The sequence below is a fragment of the Schistocerca gregaria genome, chromosome 3 (assembly GCF_023897955.1).
Source record: "Schistocerca gregaria isolate iqSchGreg1 chromosome 3, iqSchGreg1.2, whole genome shotgun sequence".
In the NCBI taxonomy this organism is placed as follows: Eukaryota; Metazoa; Arthropoda; class Insecta; order Orthoptera; family Acrididae; genus Schistocerca; species Schistocerca gregaria.
Window position 1 is genome coordinate 755689708 of NC_064922.1, and position 25800 is coordinate 755715507.

The window sequence follows — 25800 nt, forward strand, 5'->3', positions numbered from 1 at the left end:
TAATTCTTACTGTGTATCTCAGAACTCTACCGAATGTAGGTAGCAGTGACTTCTATTCTTAATATACACCCCTGGAAATTAAAATAAGAACACCGTGAATTCATTGTCCCAGGAAGAGGAAACTTTATTGACACATTCCTGGGGTCAGATACATCACATGATCACACTGACAGAATCACAGGCACATAGACACAGGCAACAGAGCATGCACAATGTCGGCACTAGTACAGTGTATATCCACCTTTCGCAGCAATGCAGGCTGCTATTCTCCCATGGAGACGATCGTAGAGATGCTGGATGTAGTCCTGTGGAACGGCTTGCCATGCCATTTCCACCTGGCGCCTCAGTTGGACCAGCGGTCGTGCTGGACGTGCAGACCGCGTGAGACGACGCTTCATCCAGTCCCAAACATGCTCAATGGGGGACAGATCCGGAGATCTTGTTGGCCAGGGTAGCTGATTTACACCTTCTAGAGCACGTTGGGTGGCACGGGATACATGCGGACGTGCATTGTCCTGTTGGAACAGCAAGTTCCCTTGCCGGTCTAGGAATGGTAGAACGATGGGTTCGATGACGGTTTGGATGTACCGTGCACTATTCAGTGCCCCTCGACGATCACCAGAGGTGTACGGCCAGTGTAGGAGATCGCTCCCCACACCATGATGCCGGGTGTTGGCTCTGTGTGCCTCGGTCGAATGCAGTCCTGATTGTGGCGCTCACCTGCACGGCGCCAAACACGCATACGACCATCATTGGCACCAAGGCAGAAGCGACTCTCATCGCTGAAGACGACACGTCTCCATTCGTCCCTCCATTCACGCCTGTCGCGACACCACTGGAGGCGGGCTGCACGATGTTGGGGCGTGAGCGGAAGACGGCCTGACGGTGTGCGGGACCGTAGCCCAGCTTCATGGAGACGGTTGCGAATGGTCCTCGCCGATACTCCAGGAGCAACAGTGTCCCTAATTTGCTGGGAAGTGGCGGTGCGGTCCCCTACGGCACTGCGTAGGATCCTACGGTCTTGGCGTGCATCCGTGCGTCGCTGCTGTCCGGTCCCAGGTCGACGGGCACGTGCACCTTCCGCCGACCACTGGCGACAACATCGATGTACTGTGGAGACCTCACGCCCCACGTGTTGAGCAATTCGGCGGTACGTCCACCCGGTCTCCCGCATGCCCACTATACGCCCTCACTCAAAGTCCGTCAACTGCACATACGGTTCACGTCCACTCTGTCGCGGCATGCTACCAGTGTTAAAGACTGCGATGGAGCTCCGTATGCCACGGCAAACTGGCTGACACTGACGGCGGCGGTGCACAAATGCTGCGCAGCTAGCGCCATTCGACGGCCAACACCGCGGTTCCTGGTGTGTCCGCTGTGCCGTGCGTGTGATCATTGGTTGTACAGCCCTCTCGCAGTGTCCGGAGCAAGTATGGTGGGTCTGACACACCGGTGTCAATGTGTTCTTTTTTCCATTTCCAGGAGTGTAGTTTCACCTGTTTGTCAACTGAACGTGCTGTATGTTTGATCCTATACCTACTTCGCTTAAGTTCTGAACTTACTTAGTGATGGTTTAACTGAAAGAAACCCACATGAGTTCATTGTTTGTTTTTGTTGCATTATAAAGCGAGATCAAAAGTTTCCATTTGTGGGGGTTGCTGCAGCGTATATACAACGTAGCCCGACTTCATTGGGAGTATATAGGCACGACATGTAGACAAGGGAGTAGTGTGGCATTCGTGTCTTTCCGACGTGCGTGCCGTAAATGCGGAAACGTGACCTACGGCGACGTTATCACCAAATGCTTCCAAACAGGACCAACGCGAGGAAATAACCCATGATAGACGAGGAGAGAAGGAGATAAAAAGCAGACTAGCTCCTGCAAGAAGGGCATTCCTGGGCACGAGAAGTCCACTAGTATCAAACATAGGCCTTAATTTGAGGAAAATATTTCTGAGAATTTACGTTTGGAGCACAGCATTGTATGGTAATGAAACATGGACTGTGGGAAAACTGGAACAGAAGAGAATCGAATTATTTGAGATGTAGTGCTACAAAAGAATGTTGATAATAAGCTAGACTGATAAGGTAAGGAATGACAAGGTTCTCTGCAGGATCAGCGAGGAAAGGAATGTATGGAAAACACAGATAAGAAGAAGGGACATGGTGATAGGACATCTGTTAAGACGTCAGGGATACCTTTCATGGTAATAAGAACGAGTTGCAGAGGGTAAAAACTGCAGGGGAAGACAGAGACTGGATTGTATCCTGCAAACTGCTGAGGACGTAGGTAGGAATTGTTGCTCCAGTACCAATAGGCTAACACAGGAGAGAAATTTATGGCAGGCACATCAAACTAAAATAAACAAAAATGTACTTTAATCAAAGGAAACTGCGTGGTTCCAGAGACCTGTGACACGCATACTGAAGTGATGAATGAAAATTTGTACCAAAGCTGGGAATCGCACTCGGGTCTGCTGCTCACTAGGCAGATGCGCTATCCATTGCACCACCCTGGCACAATGACTTTGCATAGCTGCAAGGGCTACCCTAGCATGCTGCCGACCTCAGTCCAAATTCCCATTCACGCCTAAGCCCACTTGGTATACCCTGTCGTTCGGTGCTGGGGAGCTATTGCAATATAGTTGGAGGGTCTCTGCAATGCTGTTAGAGTTTAGGGGGAATGCAAGTGGGCTGAGCTGTGAATGGGAATTTGAACTGATGAGGGAGGTGTGCTAGGGTAGTCCGTGCAGCTATGCAAAGCCACTGTGCCAGGGTGGCGTACTGGTTAGCGCATCTACCTAGTGACCGCCGGCACGGTAGCTCACCGTGTTCGGTCAGAGAGCTGGTTGGTCTCTGTAATAAAGAACTGAGTCGAAGGATCAACAAACGAACATGCCGGCACGGTAGCTCAGTGTGTTCGGTCAGAGGGTTAGCAGCCCTCTGTAATAAAAAAAACTGAGCTAATCGATCAACAACGAACTTAAACGGATGTCTTACGACGTCCGCCCCGAGCAGATACAAGGAACAAAAACGAAAATTTTTATCACGGCTGGGATTCGAACCCAGGTCTCCTGCTCACCTTATATATATTTTCGTTCCTCGTTTCAGTCTGCATATGTATATATGTACGTACGTTCCACATCTCCTCAACCACTGGGCCCATTTCAATCAGAATTGGTGCACATTCCACTTACCATCTGGGAAGAATCACTATGGGATAAGAATCACGTACCTCCCCTAGAGGTGGGAGTGAGCATGAACAGGGGGCGACATAGAAGTACAACTCAGAAATGTATGGCGCGATTTTAACTATATTTTATGCATACTCCACACATTTCTGTATTATTTGTGTGAAAATAGTATGAGAGTTCAAATGGCTCTCAGCAATACGGGACTTAACATCTGAGGTCATCAGTCCCCTAGAACTTAGAACTACTTAAACCTAACTAACCTAAGGACATTACACACATCCATGCCCGAGGCAGGATTCGAACCTGCGACCGAAGCGCCTAGAACCTCTCGGCCACTGTGGCTGGCAGTATGGGAGTAATATACCGCTATTACCCTTAATGAGCGAGGTAAGGTGAGAAGCTCTGAAACGTAAATACATTCGATAACGACTGATGTTAGTGAAACGTAAAAATATTCGATAACGACTGATAATAGTATCGAATCCATAGTAGTTGGGCTCATCAGAGACATGCTGCAAGACGTTTCACCATAGGGTTGGAGAAGGACTGGTATAAAGACAGTGATATATTAGTATACCTCTGTAGCGCCTGAAGCAGTTTCTAGCGAAATTTGCACACATGTCTCCTGCAACATGGAAAAAAGACACTCCAATCACCCCTATAAGTGAGGGTGAGGGTGAAAATGGGCGATATAAAAGCTGAAATCAAGAACAGCTGTGGCAATTTCAACCAACTCTGGTACATACAAAGATGACACATTATTTGCATTAAGATACAACTATCCCCACAGGTGGGGGCCAGGATGAGAAGAGGGCACATAAAAGCGTTCAAAAACGACGTGTTGGTTTTTACACTGGTGAGCCAAAACATTGTGACCACCTGTTTAACAGCTTGTTTGTCCGTCTTCGGAAAGAAATGCATCACTGATTTTGCATATCAGGGACTTGACAGTTTGGTGGTAGGTTAGTGGAGGTATGTGGCAGTAGATGTCTACGCACGGATCGTGTAATTCTATTAAATAACGAGGCGCTGATTTGTATACTCGATGATGGCGCCCGTTAGCAACCTAGTTGGTTTCTATAGGATTTACATTAGACGAATTTCGTCGCCGAGACATCAACGTGAGTTCACTATGATGTTCCTCAAACCACCGTAACACGGTTATGGCTCCGAGACACGGACAATTATTCTGCTGAAAGATGACATTGCCGTCGCGGAAGTCATCGAGCATGAAGGGATGCAGCTAGTTTGCAGCTGTCAGCGTGTCTTCGATTACTACCACAGGTCCTATGCAGGCGCAGAAGAATGTCTACCGTAGCACAATAGTGCTCTCACGAACCTGAGGTCCGTGGCGAGCTGCCGTTCACCTCGACTACGGCGTTTGTGGAAACGAAGCGCCCTTGTGTGGCAAAAATGTGATTCGCCCGAAGAGCCGACATGTTTCCACCGATCGACGGCCGAATCCCGATGGCCCCGTGCCCACTGCAATCGTAATTGACGACGTCGCTGGGTCAACGTACGAACACGTAGCGGTGGTTTGCTGCAGAGCTCCATGTTCAACAATATACGATGATTGATGTGTTCCGAAATACTTGTGCGTGCACCAACATTGTGATCTATCGGCACAGATCCCACAAATCGGCACTTGTCCTACTTTACAGAGCAGACAAGCCTCCGAACACCACATTCTGTGAAGAGTCGTTGACGTTCAACCTTTCAGCACCTAAAGGCAGTTTCACTGCTCTACTTTTATCCGTAGATGCTCACGACATTAGCACGTGAACATTCTACCAGCTTCACCAATTTCAAGATACTCGTTCATAGGCTGTGCGTAATAATAAGCTTCCCTTTGTCAAAGTTGCTTATCTAAATGGATTTTCGCTTTTGCAGCCCATATCTTTGCTAGGACTATCCCTCGTCCGTGTTTTGCTCTGCTTGCACACTTCTGTTACCGCGTCACGTGCCCGCAACGTCAACCAGGCCGCATCCAGGCTGGTCAGTGATTTCCTGTATTTATGTGACTTGAAATACTTCAAAGTGTGAAGCGTAATTTGTCTCTTATTTGAGTTGTTCAATCTGTCAACCAGGTCGCGTAAATGACCACTGGAGCGAGCCAATAATTCTTTCAACGAAAATATGGGCCGAGGATCATGCCACACGGCTGAATACCACTGAAACATTTAACATCTTCTCTGGAAGAGAGAACTTTAATTGACGTTTTAGAAAGAAAGGAAAGCATCAAGAGAAACGAGTGAAAATATTGTTGTCTTTCAAGGTTAGACTCGACAGGGTCGTTTGCTCAGAGGTGCAAGCCGTCACGTTTCATTTCGCGTGGTGGTCAACGAGGCCATCCATTTTTGCCGCATGCCGATGATACCTCAGCGTGCTCGCCGGAGTCTGTGCGGTTGACTTCTTATGTTGTGATGGCGGTGTCGGGGACAAACATCAAGACGATAAGTGACCCAGATTCTTCCTCGTCTATTCAAATACGTAGTTCCTTACACAGGGTAATGTCTGTGATTAGTTACAATTATCGTGAAATCAGTCAGAGATTACAGCTTGACAGCTCATCTTTCCTTGGTCCTAGACCCTGAACAATGTGGTACAGAGTAACACAGTGTGTAACAGTTAGCCAGAACTTGATGGAAGATACTCCAGATGTTTTCAACCTTCTGGATCAAAATTATACACACAGTGACAGTTTCTAGGCTGATTATTTTGAGATTAGGAAAATACAGTGGGAAATGAATGTTGAAGGCACTGCGACGCCTTGACTTGGCAATGCGTGCGACGTACGTGTTATTAAACCGCTTATTTCAAAACAAACAACTGCCTGATGTATCGACATAGGTGTAGCTGTCATGAAAAACATACACTACATGTACTGTGACGTGTCCTCAGTGGATTTTACCTCTATTTACAGTTCATGACTGGTTGTTGAAGATGGAGTATTAGGGGCCTACTGATTACACGAACTTGCAGACATGTATTTAATGACTGCACTGCGAATGACAGTAAGTCATGTGCCGGAACATTAAAATAATAATTAATGACTACTACAGTGTTGTTTAGTGCCCGGAAAGAAAAACGAATGTCCAGATAACAGTTTTGCTTCACGAGTCATTGTAATTGAAAGAAGGTTATCGCCACGGATTGAGACTTTAGAGATAATGAGTCGTTCAAGATGCAGTTTCGAGTATATAGCTAAGATTCTTGGTAAGGATTTGTTCACACAGTAGAATTTGAGGGGACGGGGTTGAATTGTGTGGAAGAAGATTTGTCAATAAAAACCTGTCAATCTGCTCGTGAACTGGGCAGATCGAAGAATACAATGTTAAGAAAACTTTTATCAGTTTGTGTAATATGCAATTTGCATTGATACAGTGTTAGAAGTGAAACAACTCTCCCGACTTGGTAGCAAGATTATAGAGCATGAATAGTTCAAGGGATATATCAGAACTAGGTCGGAGCAGGAGAAGAAAGCTTCCTTAAAAAAAAAAATCTTACCTTAAGAAGGAACACGTTAGTGGTAGTCCAGAGTTTTGCTACGTCAAGCAATCAGCATAGCGCCGGAAGGAACAGTAGCAAAGAAAAATTTCTGGAGCAGGCAGAGACTAGGGTATGCATCACATGTTACGTAGAACGTTCGACGTGGAGATTATGCTGAGGTGGAAATATTAACACAATATAATAATGTAGGACGACTTGACACCAGTTGAAAGGCAGTTTGCTAGTTTTAAAAAGTGACTAAGAATTATCCGATATCAATATTATAGGCTACGTACTGTCAGGTGCCATGATAAACAGGTGTATCAGACCATACCAAGAGCACTTGGTACGGCTTCCTAAGGTACGCAGGTTGAATGTTTGGTATGGCACTGCGCCGTAGAAGTATGATGACACTTTCACAGCCCAGCGTGCCCATATTTCGTTCTTCCCTGAATATCGATTGCTGGCAACAGACAGTCTAAGAAAAAGATAATCGTCCATTGGAAAGGCCAAATTAGATTACAAAATTTATATAATCTACTCCTAATGTCATGATTTTTAGGTGATACTACATGAACTTGGTTTTCCTTAGCTAAACACCTGTCTATAAGCCATTACCACTTGCAGCAATGCTAGGCTTTAAGACTATTTCAAAGGGACACCAGATGACCGACTGCTTAACGCAATCACAAAATGGAGTTACCCTTATGTTTATTCTGTGCAGATGAGATATTTTCGCGTGTAAAAATCACACTCTGCAGATCGTGGCTTTTAAACTGGATTTTAGATAAAACAGTGGGTTGTACTTTCCCATGCCGCTTCCCGCATCAAACCTTAAGAAGTCTCATTGGTCCTTTCATTTATCCATAATTTTTGCTATTAAATGACCATACTCTTCTTTATAGTTTCAGATTTATATTTAGTCCTGTTGTAATTGCAACCGAGAAACTTGATAGTTCACAATAATTCAGCAATAATAGATTTTATGCTCGCAGACATTTTTGAAGACCGAAAACTTTTGAAACCAAGTTTTCTCTAGAATGAAATGAATATCCTTTCTTCCAGTAGTGCTAGTCCTGCAAGTTTCGCAGGAGAACTTCTGCGAAGTTTGGAAGGTAGAATACGAGGTACTGGTGGAGGTAAAATTGTGAGGGAGGGTCGTGAGTCGTACTTGGATAGCTCAGTCCGTAGAGCACTTGCCCATGAAAGGCAAAGGTCCCGAGTCCGAGTCTCGGCCCGGCACACAGTTTTAATCTGCCAAGAAATTTCAAGTTTTCTCTCTTCGACTATGAGATCCAATGATCAGGCGTGAAAGCAGATTCGGTGTATCCTTCAGTGAGTATTATTGGACCACTACTGTTCATGACGTATTTAAACGCCTAGGTGGATAACGTTGGACACTGTATGAGACAGTTCGAGGATGATGCGGACAGCGAACTCGTAACGCCAGAAAACTATAGCGAAATGTTGGAGGTCTGCATGTGATTGAAGCTTGATATAAGGACTGGCAGCTAATCCATAATATAAACGAACGTGTAGTGTTTCACCAAAATAAGAGGAGAGACCAACGCTTTTTTAGCGCCACGACTGACGTTAAATCAGTGAAAATAGTAAGGCTGTTAAATATCTACAAGACGGGGTTGGGTTGAGGGAGTTAACTATGTAGACACCTGTACCTGTATCGTAGCTGCAATCACAGATGAGGGGCAGCTGGGTAGGAGGGGGGGGGGAGGCATACGAACATGTTGTTCCTGAAGAGAAGCAGCAGCCTTCTCGATAGTTACAAAGGCAGCAGTCTTGCGCAGTCTCGTGTTGTAACGTTAGACAACGTAGCCTTGCTGTGATGGTTCTGAGAACGATAAAAGCAAGGGGAATCTACAGCCGATATTTTTCCCGGGGGCATGCAGCTCTTCATTATGGTTAAGTGATGGTTACATTCTCTTGTATAAAATACTCCGATAGTAAAATAGTCACTAATTCAGATCTCTGGGTGGAGACTGCTCAGGAGGATATCGGTTTCAGGAAAAACAAAATCAGAATTCTAGAAGTCGGTTCGAAGAATGTTAGATCCCTTAACCTTCTAGGGAGATTAGAAAATTTAAAAGTGGAAATGGATAGACTGAAGTTAGATGTATTTAAGAATGCAGGTAATATTCTACGAAAAGTATAGTGAACGGATTATCTTACCCAAGGCAGACACGAAGTCAACACACATCGCAATAGTACAAATTTATTTGTCGAATAACTCCATAGATGTTGATGGGATTGAAAGAATTCGATAGTACGAATAGGAACAGAAGGAAAAATAGTAGGAGATAATGGAGGAGGGGGGAGAAGGGCGGAGGGAAGGGAATAAAAGAGGAAGCCGACTGATAGAATTTTGCACAGAACGTAATTTAATCGTTAGTAACACTTCGTTTTAAAATCATATAAGAAGACTGTTTAAGCAGCGGGCCGCGGTGGCCGAGCGGTTCTAGGCGCGTCAGTTCGGAACCGCCTGATTGCTCCGGTCGCAGGTTCGAATCCTGCCTCGGGCATGGATGTTTGTGATGTCCTTAGGTTAGTTAGGTTTAAGTAATTCTAAGTTCTATTGGACTGATGACCTCAGATATTAAGTGCCATAGTGCTCAGAGCCATTTGAACCATTTTTGGACTGTTTAAGCGAAAGAGACCTGGAGAGACTGGACGTTTTCAAATTGATTTTAAAATGATAAGGTAGAGATTTTGAAACCAGATTTTAAACTGTAAGATATTTCCAAATGTGGATCTGATCACAATTTATTAGTTATGGGCTACAGATTAAAATATAAGATATTGCGAAAAAGGTAGGAAATTAAGGAGATGGGACCTGGCTAAGTTGAAAGGAGTGGTATGCTGAGAGTTTCAGAGGGAGCAATGAGGCAATTTTTTGCTGAAACAGGGGAAGAGAATACAGTAGAAGAGGCATGGATAGTTTTGAGACATGAAATACGGAAGGCAGCAGAGGATTACGTAGCTAAAAAGACAAGACCTAGTAGAAATCCTTGAATAACACGGAAGTTACTGAATTTAATCGACGAAATGAGAAGATATAAAAATTAAGCAGTCGAAAGGAAATCCAGACGTCTAAAAAAGGTAAAAACTGGAAAATGGCTAAGTAGAAATGACTAAATGACAAGTGCAAGCTACAGAAGCTTGTACAACTAGGGGAAGCTAGATACCAACTATAGGAAGATTAAAGAGACCTTTGGAGGAACGGGAAGCAACTACTTGAATATCAAAGGCTCAGATGGCAAGCCAGCGCTAGGCAAAGAAGAGCTGAAAAGTGGAAGAAACATATAGAGTAGCTCTACAAGAGAAATGAACTCGAAGACAAGTTTATAGTAAGAGAAAAGGAAGTAGATGAAGATGAGATAGGAGATGTGATACTTCGAGAAGAATTTGACAGCGCGCTGGAAGACCTCAGTCGAAACAAGGTCCCTCGACTATACGATATTCTCTCGCAATTATTGAGGCTCTTAAAAGAGTCAGTCATGACAAAACTATTCCACTTTGTGTGCAAGATGTATGAGATAGGTTTGATACCCCCAGAATCAAGAACACTGTAATAATTCCCACTCCAAATGAAGTAGTTGCTGAGAGGTGTGGATATTACTAAACTAACAGTTTAATAAATGATAGTTGCAAAATACTGACACGAGTTATTTATCGAAGAATGGAAAAACTGGTAGAAACTGACCACAGGGAAGATCTTTTTGTGTTAAGGAGTTATGTAAAACCTACGACTCATCTGGAACTTACGACTCATCTAGAAGATAGCTAAAAAAAAAGGATTTAGAGAAAACTATTGACGATGCTGACTGGAATACACTCTTCGAAATTCTGAAGGTAGCATGGTTTAAATACATGGAGCGAAAGGTTAGTTTCAGCTTGTACATGCACGAGACGATAGTTATAAGAGCCGAAGGACATGAAAAGAGAAGTAGTAGTTGGATCGTTCATTTTAGAAATAACGTAACTCCACATTTTATGGAAAATTAATTATTTACTTCCAGGCCTTCTTTAAGAGATGCCCCAGCGTTCTGTACAGAAACGACGTTATTTCCATCAGCCTACGTATGTTTTTTTGTGTCTGGTAAGTTTATGTAAGCTGTAGGAACAACGTATCTGCTGGAGTTCTAGTTTTCTAAAATGGTTCAAATGGCTCTGAGCACTATGCGACTTAACTTCTGAGGTCATCAGTCGCCTAGAACTTAGAACTAATTAAACCTAACTATCCTAAGGACATCACACACATCCATGCCCGAGGCAGGATTCGAAACTGCGACCTGCGGCCGGCCCTTGTTGAAGTCCACCGAAATTATGGCACCTGCGCTTCTGGTGGTGGCTGCCTGTGCTATTATGTCCCTGTAGGTGCATGTGGCGTCAAATATATTTTTCCCTGGTACCGCACATGTTTGCCACGGACTGATGAATTTCCTCATCGCCGATTTCAGGTTGTTTGCGAAGCATTTCGCTATTATTTTATAGTCGGCGTAGAGGCGCGTAATCGGACGAAACTCTTCAATGAGGCGGGCGGTCTTCTTCTGGGGGTGAGTGTTATGGTCCCTTCGGTCAGGCCAGGTGGAATTTCCGCCCCATCGAGTATCTCTTTCACCATCTCCGTGAATTGCACTCCTAGCACCTCCCAACATGCGAGGTAGGACTCGAGCGGTATGCCGTCGGCGCCCGGTGCTCTTCCTCTGGCGCTGGTCTTCATCGTTTCTTTGATGTCGTCCTCGTTGACATTTTCTGTCAGCAACGCCCTGTCTGCGTCTGTCAGCACGCTCCTCGGGACCTTTGCCTTTCGCGGGCAAGTGCTCTACCAACTAAGCTATCCAAGCACGACTGAGGCCCCGTCCTCACAGCTTTACTTCTGCCAGTACCTTGTCTCCTACCTTCCAAACTTTACATAAGCTCTCCTGTAAAGTTTGAAAGGTAGGAGACCTGCACATTGTGCAGTTCTGTTTGTGGATTTTAGGTGCTATTCATAATCACGGTGCAGAAGGACTCATAACAGTGCAATCACGTATATTTTATCGGTTAATAGGAAACCACTTTTCTTCATTAGATTGTTAAGTTTATTCTGTAATTTAGAAGTGGAATCTGACTGAATTTCTATTATACACTCCTGGAAATTGAAATAAGAACACCGTGAATTCATTGTCCCAGGAAGGGCAAACTTTATTGACACATTCCTGGGGTCAGATACATCACATGATCACACTGACAGAACCACAGGCACATAGACACAGGCAACAGAGCATGCACAATGTCGGCATTAGTACAGTGTATATCCACCTTTCGCAGCAATGCAGGCTGCTATTCTCCCATGGGGACGATCGTAGAGATGCTGGATGTAGTCCTGTGGAACGGCTTGCCATGCCATTTCCACCTGGCGCCTCAGTTGGACCAGCGTTCGTGCTGGACGTGCAGACCGCGTAAGACGACGCTTCATCCAGTCCCAAACATGCTCAATGGGGGACAGATCCGGAGATCTTGCTGGCCAGGGTAGTTGACTTACACCTTCTAGAGCACGTTGGGTGGCACGGGGTACATGCGGACGTGCATTGTGCTGTTGGAACAGCAAGTTCCCTTGCCGGTCTAGGAATGGTAGAACGATGTGTTCGATGATGGTTAGGATGTACCGTGCACTATTCAGTGTCCCCTCGACGATCACGAGAAGTGTACGGCCAGTGTAGGAGATCGCTCCCCACATCATGATGCCGGGTGTTGGCCCTGTGTGCCTCGGTCGTATGCAGTCCTGATTGTGGCGCTCACCTGCACGGCGCCAAACACACATACGACCATCATTGGCACCAAGGCAGAAGCCATTCTCATCGCTGAAGAATCGCTGAAGACGACATGTCTCCATTCGTCCCTCCATTCACACCTGTCGCCACACCACTGGAGGCGGGCTGCACGATGTTGGGGCGTGAGCGGAAGACGGCCTAACGGTGTGCGGGACCGTCGCCCAGCTTCATGGAGACGGTTGCGAATGGTCCTCGCCGATACCCCAGGAGCAACAGTGTCCCTAATTTGCTGGGAAGTGACGGTGCGGTCCCCTACGGCACTGCGTAGGATCCTACGGTCTTGCTGTGCATCCGTGCGTCGTTGCGGTCCGGTCCCAGGTCGACGGGCACATGCACCTTCCGCCGACCACTGGCGACAACATCGATGTACTGTGGAGACCTCACGCCCCACGTGTTGAGCAATTCGGCGGTACGTCCACCAGGCCTCCCGCATGCCCACTATACGCCCTCGCTCAAAGTCCGTCAACTGCACATACGGTTCACGTCCACGCTGTCGCGGCATGCTACCAGTGTTAAAGACTGCGATGGAGCTCCGTATGCCACGGCAAACTGGCTGACACTGACGGCGGCGGTGTACCAATGCTGCGCAGCTAGCGCCATTCGACGGCCAACACCGCGGTTCCTGGTGTGTCCGCTATGCCGTGCGTGTGATCATTGCTTGTACAGCCCTCTCGCAGTGTCCGGAGCAAGTATGGTGGGTCTGACACACTGGTGTCAATGTATTCTTTTTTCCATTTCCAGGAGTGTATTATTGTTGTTGAAGAATTCAACGGTTTTACAGACAAATTCACTATTATACATTACAAGAATAGAGTTTAGCTTTATCTGTATTTACTATTAGACCATGCCTGTCACTTACTTTTTATTGATATTTTATATTCTTTATGGCCATTGTCTTTTATGTTAGTGTTACTTACTTTCTCTTCTTGTTTGGTGATACACTGTTTAGTTTGTGGCCTATAACAATCTAGTCATTCTGGCTTAAATTTCATTGTGTTACCGACTATTTTAGTGTCTGTAATGTTATTTTTACTCAGTTTGGGCTTCTGTTACACTGAAGTCCTTTATTTAGCACGATTACTTCTTTTTCACTGAAAATAATGTTAATTGAATTTACCACATATCTGAAGACATTGCACTCAGTGGAAGGGACACTGTTCTTTACCTTTGCAATATGTGACAAAAGCTATTTAATGTAAAGTACACAGAAGAATCAATATAGTACCTAATACTTTGAAATCTGAGAGTATGGACGCTTTGGTTGCATATGATCTACTAGGAACAGTGTTGTCAGAAAGGGTCATTCGAAAAGCTGTTTCATGAAACTTATATTATCAATGGAAGACAAAATATCTAAAGCAAATTCGTTAATAACAATAAAAAGGCCTGACGGAGCCCTTAACTAAACTTACAATGGCCTTTGCACAATTACTGGCAACATTTACTCACAAGTAAATACATGGTTTCAAGTAATGAACAAAGCCGCACAGGGCAGGACCAAGTGGAACTATGGCTCAAGTTTAAAAGAATAGTTAACCATGCATGGATAGATATATGCCCAGTAGAACTGTTCATAATTGGAGGGAATCTCCAAGGTATTCAGTCACCGTACAGAATCTTCTACAGAAACAGGGATTACTGCATAATAGGTGTAAAAGAAAGTGTAGTGCTATAGATAGCTGCTGAATAAAACGCGTTTGGCTGTCAAGGGAGCAATGTGTGAAGCCTTCAATGACTGCAGTAGCAGAATATTGCCAAATGATCTTTCAAAAAACCCAAATAAATTCTCGATCTTTTTCATACTTAATGTACCAAAGTCTATGAATAATAGAGCCATAATACTAAAATTTCAAATCAATAACTTCAGTACTTTCGGAGACATAATTTTTTACATTAAAGACGTACTAACTGTGCTGGCATTGTAAAACCAAGTTAGGGACTGTAATGTATTCATTTGTAGTGTGAACTGAAGCTACAACCAACAGGATAGTTTCATATAATTCTAATTTTCTGCAATTTTCATTAGTTTGACTGCCACAGATTTATGACATAATTAACAATACACTGGAAAATTATTGTTTCATTGCGTTGAGTGTTCTGGAGAGACTGAGAGAGTGAATGGAGTACATACGTAGAATGCAAAACTGATATTTTGTTAAGACTATGGGAGAGAGAAAGCTATGTAATGCTGAGGAATTTGTGACGTATGTCCGAATGAGCTTGATTTTGTAAACGGAAACCAGAATTTAGTATTAATTAGTTTTTTTGGAAGGAATCGTATTTTGATTTCATTAAATTTTATTTCGTTTCAGAATTACGAGATTTCTAGTCTAAATTACGTGTGATAATCTGATTGACTGACATTAGAAATACCGCGAGTATAGAAGTGCTCGAGGTGAACTGTTTGGCTGCTTAACATACTAGCCAAAAGGAAATCAGCGGTTCCCGAGCGTTTGAGTAGGGCTTTGTACCTCAGCTCTATCAGTCAAGATAGTCGCTCGGAAGCCGTCTTCTGGTTAGCACCTACGCTAAACATCACTGATCAAATTTGTATCAAAATGAAGAAATCCGCGAGTTTGATCGGTTCTCGTGTAGTTGATGAAAAGCGACTACCATGTTGAGTATTTTGCGAAAGTTTGAGCATTGTGTGTGGTTTGTTTAAGGAGAGATTCGTGTGTGAACATTCCAAGTCGTACGTAAACTCCGCGTGGCGTGTTTCGTGCAGATTACGAGACCTAATAGCGAGTATTTTTCTACAAGAGGACTACTGAACGACTGACTGTATTAACACGCCAATAGTCGTGAGTCAATGAATGTTTAGGACGTTTAAAATGTCGGGCCGGACTAAATATCTTCTGTCTGCCTTTGGTTGAGAACTTGTTACAGAGACATTGCATGATTTGGGTCGGTGTATTAAATATGGACGTGATAGCTATTTTCCTTGCTTTGAACAGTAAACTCACTAAGAGGAAATTTTAGACATTTTTTTTTTTCAAACGAGTCATGCAACAATCCCGAACACTCTATAGTTTAACTAGTTTTCAGCTATTGCCCATGGACTGGAAATATGTGTCCTTTGCGTGGTAGGTATTTCGTCGATTTTTTCTCAACGCTGCTTTCGTCGGCTAATCCAGTATCTACCATAGCAGACTGAAGGGGCAGACAACCTGAAGCCTATCCAGGCAGGTGGACAGATTGTTTAAAGGATAGTGAGAGAGCAACCCACCCCGCCGCAGTCTGTTAGTGGCAACAAAGTTAGTGACCTGTCTTTAGCGAATGAAACAGGAACTAAAATTGAGGAAAACAAAGAAAAGCTGAAATGCATATCTTTATTCTCAAATGTTCCTTAAAAACGGAAAAACCAGGAGAATTGCCCCAATTTAATTCCCGTACCACTGAAGAGATGAATGAAATAAATATTAGTGTCAGTGGTGTTGGGAAACAACTGAAATCGTTAAAACTGAACATAGCTGCGCGTCCCGATGGAATCCCTGTCTGATTCTATACTGAATTTGCGGCTGAATTACCCCTCTTCTAACTACAATGTATCGCAGATCCTTCTAACAAAAAACTGTGCGCGTTCTTGGGGAAAAACACGGCTCACATGCGTCTACAAGTAGAAGTGATCCACAAAACTACCGTCCAGAATCTCTGACATCAATTTGTTGTAGAATCTTAGAACATATTCTGAGCTCAAACTTAACGAGGTATCTTGAACAGAATGACCACCTCATTGCCAACCAGCATGAATTTTGAAACCATTGATGATGTGAACGCCAACTTGCACTTTTCTCACATGACATACTGCAAGCTTTGGATCAAGGCACTCAGGAAGACGCAGTGTTTTTAGATTTCCGAAAAGCATTTGGCTCGGTGCCACACCTACGCTTATTGTCAAAAGTACGATCATATGGACTATCAAGTGAAATTTGCGACTGGACTGAGGACTTTTAGGTAAAGAGAGTCTTGGATGGAGAGTCAACGTCAGATGTAGAAGTAACTTCAAGTGTATCCCAGGGAAGTGTGTTGGGTCTCTTGCTCTTCGTGTTGTATATAAATGATCTTGCAGACAATGTTAATAGTAAAATAAAGCTTTTTACAGATGATTCAATTATCTATAATGTAATAGTATCTGAAAGAAGCTGCATAAATAGTCAGTCATGTTTTGATAAGATTTCAAAGTGGTGCAGAGATCGGCAACTTTCTTTAAATGTTCATAAATGTAAAATCTTGCACTTCACAACACAAAAAACGTGGTATCCTATGACTATAATATCAATAAGTCAGTGTTGAAATCAAACAACTCATAGAAATCCCTGAGTGCAGCACTTTGTAGGGATATGAAATGGAATATTCACACAGCCTCAGTCGTGGGTAAAGAAGGTGGTAGACTTCGGTTTGTTGATAGGATACTGGGAAGTGCAATCAGTCTACAAAGGAGGCTGTTTACAAATCACTCGTGCGACCGGTTCTAGAATAGTGCTCAAATGCGTGGGACTAACATGAGGTACTGAAAGTATACAAAGAGGTGCAGGACGAATGGTCACACGTTTGTCTGAACCATGGCAGAGTGTCGTAGAGATACTGAAGTAACTGAACATGTTAGATTCTTGAAGATAGACGTAAACCGTCAAGAGAAAGTCTGTTAACAAAGTTTCAAGAACTGGCTTTAAATGATGACTCTATGAGTATACCACAATCCCCTTCGTATCGCTCACACAGGGATCGTGAGGATAAGATTAGTATAATTACTGCACGTGTAGAGGCATTCAAACAATGATTCTTCCCTCGCTCCAGACATGAATGGAACGGGAAGAAACCCTAATAACTGGTACAGAGGGGCGTACCCACGGTAGTTTGCACAGCATAAATGTAGATGTAGAAGTTGAAAGTCGTGAGCTCTATCTTCTTATCTCGTGTTTTCTACTGAAAATCTCGTGCTTGTACTCTTGTTAACTTTACTACTCGTATTACAGAGATTGCCTAAACTTTATTTTATTTTTTAATTGGTCCTGTGCGCAACAAATAACTTACTTGGTCTTTCTGCTGCCACTGCTCGATCTGCTGCATTCCATTATTAAACAAAAACATAAAAAACCTATTATTAATGCTGAGTGCAATGCATGTTCTGTATGGCGGCTCATGCTGTTGCTCCAGCTGCTGCTGCTTACTACAACTACATATAATTCAAGAGAAAGGGTTTGGTCAAATCTAAACTCGAGAAATGATAACCCAAACAAGTAATTCCATTTTTGTTAAGAAAAACCTATATTATGAAAGCGATTCTTTCTCATTCAATTAACAAAACGCTAGAAGCTCTTTGAACAATCGCTTCGTATGTAAATCTGCCTCCAGTGGCATTAAAGCAATATTACAAATTAATCAAATTTTTGAGACAGACTGAAATACTTCTCAATTAAATACATAATGAAACAATTCCCTGACTATTACAAAAGAAATCAATGACAAAAATCAATACTTAATCTATTCGCCTAACAATGGTTTCCCTTAAGAATTCATCTCCTATCATTATCAAAATTACCGTCTGCTGCTAGGCACATACACAAACCCTTTTTTTTTAAATTAATAAGCGCGCTGCAAATTATAAAAAAATATCAGCTCACTACCAAATCCTGTGTCGCTGTTGGCGGACACAGCACTACGGCAGCTCGGCGACGACCCCTCGCACACACGTTGGGGGAGGCTTGAGCCATCTATGTTAGCGTAATTTCCAGGAAGCGGTTGGTGCCGCGGAAAGAGTACAGAACGATAATACAAGGGTGCTGGGGTGTTGGGGGCGAGTCCGTGCACGGAAACTTCTTCATTTACAAGTTTTACTTTACTTATGCTGCAGACAAACAGAAATAACGCACAGTATATAGAACTTATCAATTTCGTCATAAAAGGCATGAAAAAGTAATGCAAAGGAAAATTTGAGATTACAAATGAATTACAATGAACATCACCACGACATGTGTAAATCATCAAATGTAAATTAATAAAAATATCTACTTTTAAATGTAAAGTTCTTCCGTACGCCTTACAACCTCTTCCCGGAAATCCCAGGTTTTCCTTTACCTTTCCTGTTCAGCCCTTTTATGGAAACATTAATATATATAATTATTCAAGCCAACGTAGGAAAATTTGGGGAAAATTCAAGATGTAAATTTTTGCACAGTGGTAGGAGGGAGTGTCCTGAATAACGTACTAAAAATAATGACTGGTAGGAGGTGAGCGGTACGGTGGAGGTGAGTTTAAATGTCACTTTTTAATGTTTCTCTCGCATAATTCATAAATCGCAACTTTTAGAGAAAATATTTCCCTGCAAAAAATTAAACTACATTAAATTTGCTACTAAAGGTGCCCTATCCATTTTTTCTCTGGGACCAGTAGTTTCCGCGTTCAGGGGATGGAAAAATCACAGATTATTAAAAATAATGTTCTAACGGTATGAATTTTCCTTTAAGTGAAGTAAGTCAAGCACAAATATTAAATGTATGTACCACATATGAGTGCAGTAGAGTCGTATTAAGGAAAAAACTGTGTATCCGGGATGTAAGAGGGTGGAGGGAAAGATATTAGTTGCTAATAATGCCGGTAATGCATGCGGACATCATCCTTGCAAGTCTTTACACACTGCTCTACACTGCAAGAGGGGAAATTGACTCATAGTCATCCCCTGTGGCCGCTGTAGTGTACTTCCGGAAAGCAAGCTTACCCAACCAAGAGCGCTGCTTGCTTTCCAGTTTACAGACAGGCTAAACCTGTCCAGCATTTCCTTTCCAGTTCTCTTATTTGAGTAAACAAAGCAACCTCACTGAGCTTCTGTTTACATAGTGGAGTTATTTTTAGTTTATTAAGGGAGTACTTATTTACAGTTGTTAAATGAGTTTTTACGTAAGAAAGCTCAACAGCTGGAGCTGTCAACTGTCTGCCACACTAAAGAGCCTTTTCAAAGGGTAACGTCCTGTCAATACGTACCGGACAATGTCGATTTCCTTATCCCTACTCTTACTGTCTAGAATACTTTCCACAGCATGAGGGCTTACAAAATGCATCACCTCAGTCTCTGCTCTTCCAGAATGTGCAGAGGTCCAGAGGCTCCGTGTGCAACAGTGGTGGTGGTGGTTAGTGTTCAACGTCCCGTCGACAACGAGGTCATTAGAGCCGGAGCGCAAGCTCGGGTTAGGGATGGATTGGGAAGGAAATCGGCCGTGCCCTTTCAGAGGAACCATCCCGGCATTTGCCTGAAATGATTTAGGGAAATCACGGAAAACCTAAATCAGGATGGCTGGAGACGGGATTGAACCGTCGTCCTCCCGAATGCGAGTCCAGCGTGCTAACCACTGCGCCACCTCGCTCGGTGCTGTGCAACAGTAGTAGGTGACCTAGGAGTTATAGAACTTCAGATACTCCAATATAAGTTAATCAATGCGTTACACCATATTACTGTTCTAGACTTGTACGTGATCATTTCACGCCAAAGATTTGTGCAGTCTACCAGTAACACAATTAATGGCGAGAGAAGTGCCGTAACATTTTGGTTGTTCATTAATTTACCACAAAGTGCCTAAAACACAATTACACGTTAACATAGATGGCTTATGTCTCGTACGACCAGCAATTTTTTTGTAAAATCTTGGCCATCTGGAGCTCCCAGTTTCGGCACTTTTATTTCTGGCCAAGCCCTGTATATACTCTATGTGATCAAAAGTATCCGGACACCTGTCTGCAAATGGTATACAAGTTCGTGGCGCCCTCCATCGGTAATGCTGGTATTCAATATGGCGATAGACGCTTCCACTCTCGCAGGCATACGTTCAATCAGGTGCTGGAAGGTTTCTTGGGGAATGGCAGCCCATTCTTCACGGAATGCTGCACTGAGGAGAGGTATCGATGTCGGTCGGTGAGGCCTGCTATGAATTCGGCGTTCCAAAACATCTCAAAGGTATTCTATGGGATTCCGGTCAGGACACTGTGCAGGCCAGACCATTACAGGGATGTTATTGTGGTGTAACCACTCCGCACAGGCCATGCATTATGAACAGATGCTCGATCGCGTTGAAAGATGCAATCGCCGTTCCCGAACTGCTCTTCAACCGTGAGAAGCAAGTAGGTACTTAAAACATCAATGTAGGCCTGGCTGTGAAAGTGCTACGCAAAACAACAAGGGGTGCAAGCTCCCTCGACGAAAAAACACGACCACACCATAACATCACCGCCTCCGAAATTTACTGTTGGCGCTACACACGCTGTCCGATGATGTTCACCGGGCATTCGCCATACCCACACCCTGCCATCGGATCGCCACATTGTGTACCGTGATTCGTCACTCCACGCAATGTTTTTCCACTCTTCAGTCTTCCATTGTTTACGCTCTTTACACCAAGCGGGCGTCGTTTGGCATTTACCGACGTGATGTGTGGCTTATGAGCAGCCACTCGACAATGAAATCCAAGCTTTCTCACCTCCCACTCAACTTTCATAGTATTTGCAGAGAATCCTGATGGAGTCTGGAATTCCTGTGTGATGGTCTGGATAGATGTCTGCCTATTACACATTACGACCCTCTTCAACTGTCAGCGATCTCTGTCAATCAACAGACGTGGTCGGCCTGTACGCTTTTGTGCTGTACGTGTCCCTTCACGTTTCCACTTCACTATCACATCGGAAACAGTGGACCTAGGGATGTTACGGAGTGTGGAAATCTCGCGTACAGACGTATGACAAAAGTGGCACCCAATCACCTGACGACGTTCGAGATCCATGTGTTTCGCGGAGGGCTCCATTCTGCTCTCTAATGACTGCTGAGGTCGCTGATATGGAGTACCTGGCAGTAGGTGGCAGCACAATGCACCTGATATGAAAAATGTGTGTTTTGGGGGTGTCCGGATACTTTTGATCACATAGTGTATCAAATATTCGGACGAAATCAGTGATGACGAATAGATGCGGTCTCTTCGTGAATCAGGAACGGTTTCGTGGTCTGGTATTGCTGTCAAAAGAAGGGTGTTGTGTATTACTAGGGAAGGGTGTTATGTATTACTAGGGAAGGGTGTTATGTATTACTGGGGAACGAGTGTAATAGATACTCTGAGAAACGTTAACCAGCGGAACTCTAAGCAAGACGCCGCTCATGTCACAAGAAATTGCTTGGAAAATTCCACGAGCTTCCGTCCAGCGCAGAAAGTACAAATATCCTTCAGCTTCTTATGTATCCATCCTGCAGGAAGCCTGCAGACGGACTCAGGCAAATAACGGGCCCTGCAGAGACGTGCAGTCAGACATTTTCCACACGCTCCGTCTGTGCGTGGTAGAGGAGCAGAACTTAATGTGTGGTGCGGTAAAAAGTATCCTCTCTCATTTAGTTTACAGTGCTTCGCAGAGTACAGGTGAATTTGTAGTTATAACGGTATAAAATGAAAGAACACGAACACATTGAAGTAATACACGAATTCATGTCACTAAGCACACACATTTCAATAGTAGTTCTTGCATTTTTACTTGGATGTTCAGTTGTCGGTACTTATATACTACTTTGAAAATAACTTTACTTTCTTGTTTTGACTTACAATGCTGTTTTAGATATTATTTAACTTTTGTGATATTATTTCCTGTTGTAATTAATGAATTTGTATTGGTTTCATTCTGAATGTAAGGTGGTCTCTAAGTACAGATTGTTCCATAAAATTTCGGCCAAAGTGGCGAACGTCTGCAACTTGCTGCCACGATGTTTCGGCGCAGAGTCTACTGGCCATCTTCAGATGAAAACGACGAAAATGCTCCTTGAGCGCATACAGTTTTGCTGCAAGTCTGTGCGCTGCGGGGCGCTCCCTCATGGTAATAGCTCGCCTAATCGATATCATATTGATTGTCTTCGTACGGTACAACCACAAAACGATGCCGGCTAAGCGGAGCACGAAGTTGCTCTGTGACAGGATTCCACGCAGAATATCAGGTAGCCACCGTCTCGATTAATTAAGTTTTGCCGCATTCGCTCGGAATCTGTTAACACCTGCCTTACGCAGGTCCCAATAGCGCCGAGATTATGGAAGGAGTGCGAAAAATTACTTTAACTTTTTGTTTTCTTCGTATTCTGCGTGTTTTCGCTGGAACATTTCTATTGTATGACAGTTAAGCAGTCGTTTTGAAGGCCTCATCCTCTTCAAGGTTCTGTCGTTTGTACATCTGTAGCACTCTCTGTACTTGCTGAGGCGAATATTCATGGTTCAGAAATACAGTTTGCACGTGTTCCATGTCCGTCTGTAGACTAGCGGCATCTGAGATGGTTTGGCTTGAAAGATTAATGTCTTTAAAACGCCCACCGATAGTGCCACATGGTGACGACTGGTATCTTGTAAATACAGATCTGAGTGGGCTTTCGAAACACCGAATGACCAAGTGTGCCATCTCTCTTACGTCACTCCGTCTAAAAACTGCAACAGCCATCTTTCTCCACCCCCATGGTTAATTTTATGTTAAATGTTGGGAGTTCAGATACTGAAGGAACTTTTGGAGACTGTTCAAAGCATGAGACCAAACTATGAAAATGTCATCAACGCATTGCCAAAACTGTTGGTTTTAAAATAGTTGACGCGAGTGCTCGCTGCCCCAGTCTTCCATAAAGAGAACAGCCACTAGTGGAGACAAATAACTTTCCACGATCACACTGTCAAATTGATAAAAAAAACTCGTTTTTAAATAAAAAAGTGTGTCGGAGAGAGAATGTGCTCGAACAACGCTTTAACCCCAGAATTTACTGCGGATGAGATGTCCATCAGAGGCACATTTGTAAAAAGCGAAACGACGTCAAAACTGACAAATCGTTGCTTTCCAGCTTAAGTGACTGAAGTCTGCTGATAAAATCACTAGAATTTTTGCACGATGTGGACACTGGCCTACAGTCGATTTCAGTAAAGACTCAAAGTGCTTGGCCAAATCATAGGTGGCTGATCCAATATTGTTCAATATAGGACATAAAGGGACACCTTTCTGGACCTTGGGCAGTCCATCCAGCGTAGGTGGAACTAAATTATTTGATCTCAGTCTCTTAATGACTTCCTTTAGTAGAGAACTATCAGGTAGAAGTTCTGCCGTTTTTCGGATTACTCGGTTAGTAGAATGCTTATCGATATTACAGTACGTTGAGTCCCACAATAAAACATTGATCTTAGTCCTTCCGTGTCACGAGCACAGTAGCATTACCTTTATGCAATCTGAAAACTACCGTATCCACATAGGCTCGCAAGTCATGGAGAGCTGCCCTCCATAACCGAGATGTCGCTCTTCGGTGGCGCGGCTCTCCTCAGCACACAGCAAGATTCCGATGAACTTCCTTTGCTGCGTCTGTTGCAAGGGGACCACCAGTCTCTTCGATGGAAATGGCAAAGTCCACTAGTGGTGGTGAAACATTTTCCCGTCAAGTTGATATCGAATCGTCGACTAGGAACTTCCTGTGTCAGCCTGTCTCGTCAAGACCTTGTTGTGAGTCCAGTTCGCATGTTGCATATACCTCAGTTAAATAGAGATTTCCGTAAGAAATCATTTGGTTTTACATTCAGTAAAATGTATCTTGGTTACTGCGCGGGGTTCGTTATGTGCAGTGATGTAGTAAATAATAGCTGTTTCATGTCATTTATAGATCAGAAAAAATTGTTTACATTACATTTCGCTTTACAAAAGTATTAAAAATAAAACTTTTTTAAAAAGTTTTTGTCACTTATTTTAATTTTTTATTCAAACTGGAGGAGAGCGACCGTGGTGTAATGCAGTGTGTATGTATGTGGTTGGGGGAGGGTTGAGTGGGGATGGATAGGTTGCAGCAGGAAGAAGGGAATCCGCTTCACGTACTTATCTCGGGGTCCTCATGAGTGAACGTGCTGTCTTGCAGACCATCTACATTCAGGTTTCCTGTGGTGTCTTCAAATCGCTAGGCTAGTGATGATTCCTTGAAAACGGGCTCAGCACATTTCTTTCCACATTTTTAACAGCTTGTGGTCCATGCCTCGTGACCTCGCCGCTAATGTGACTAAACCTTCTCTACAGAATAGTCTGTGGCAGCTGTGCAGTAACCAGCTGCTGCCTCCCGCATGTTAACACTCTCAAGTTACCCTAGTTACCAGTCTGGAACGTACCAGAATCGTGAGCAGTCTCAAGTAACTTCTATATTTTTGAAATAATTGATGCAAATGGGAAGGGTTACACCTTGAAGCACAAGTTCTGTGTCTATGAAACCTTCTGCAGTTGTTCGTTACATAACTGGCGTTAAATGATTGAACGTTCATTCCATTCTAAACTGATCGTTTCTCCAAATATCTCTTTTGTTTCTATAGCCTGCATCTGTCTTTCCCTTGTTATGCATACTTCTACATCCTTATATTTCTCATCTAGCCATCCCTGTCTTGCCATTTTACGCTTTCTACGAATCTCACTTCTTTAGATGTCTGTATTCCCTGTTGCTCGTATAATCTGCTTCTTGGTATATTTCCTCTTTTCGTCAGTTAAATTCAGTATCTCCTACATTGCCACAGGATTTCTACAGGGCTTTTTCATTTTCCATCTCTGATCCTCTGCTGCCTTCACTATTTCGTCTCTTAAGGATACCCATTCGTCTTCTATTGCGTTCCTCACTCCAGTTTCCACTAAACGTTGCCTAATTCTCGCCTTGAAACTGTCAACAACCTCTGGTTTTTTCAACTTATCGAGATCCCACCTCATTAATTTCCTACCTTTTCAGAATTTCTTCAGTTTAGTCTGCAGTTCAATAACACATCTGTCTCTGGAAATGTTTTGCAGTTTAAAATTTGGTTTTGAAATCTCTTATATATCATTATGTAATCTATTTGCAACCTTCATCTGTCACCAGGATCTCCTCCACGCACACAGCCCTATTCCATGCTTTTTAAACCAAATATTTCTCATGATTAAATTATGATCTGTGGCAAATTCTACCTGGCGTCTCCTCCCTTTCGCCCAGTCCATGATTTCCTATTTGTTTGTTTTCCTTTCCATACTGTCGAATTCCACTCCCCACCACAATTAAATTTTCACCTCCCTAAAAATTTGAATAACTTCTTTTTATCTCGTCATACATTCTTTCAGTCTCTTCGTTATCTGCGGACCTATCTGGCATGTAAACTTGTAATATTGCGATGTGTGCTGGCTTCGTATGTATCTTCACTATGGTTATGCGTTCACTATGCTGTTCATAGAATCTTCTCAGCATTCCTCTTTCCTTATTCATTACTACTCCCACTCCTGCATTACCGCTGTTTGATTTTTTGCTT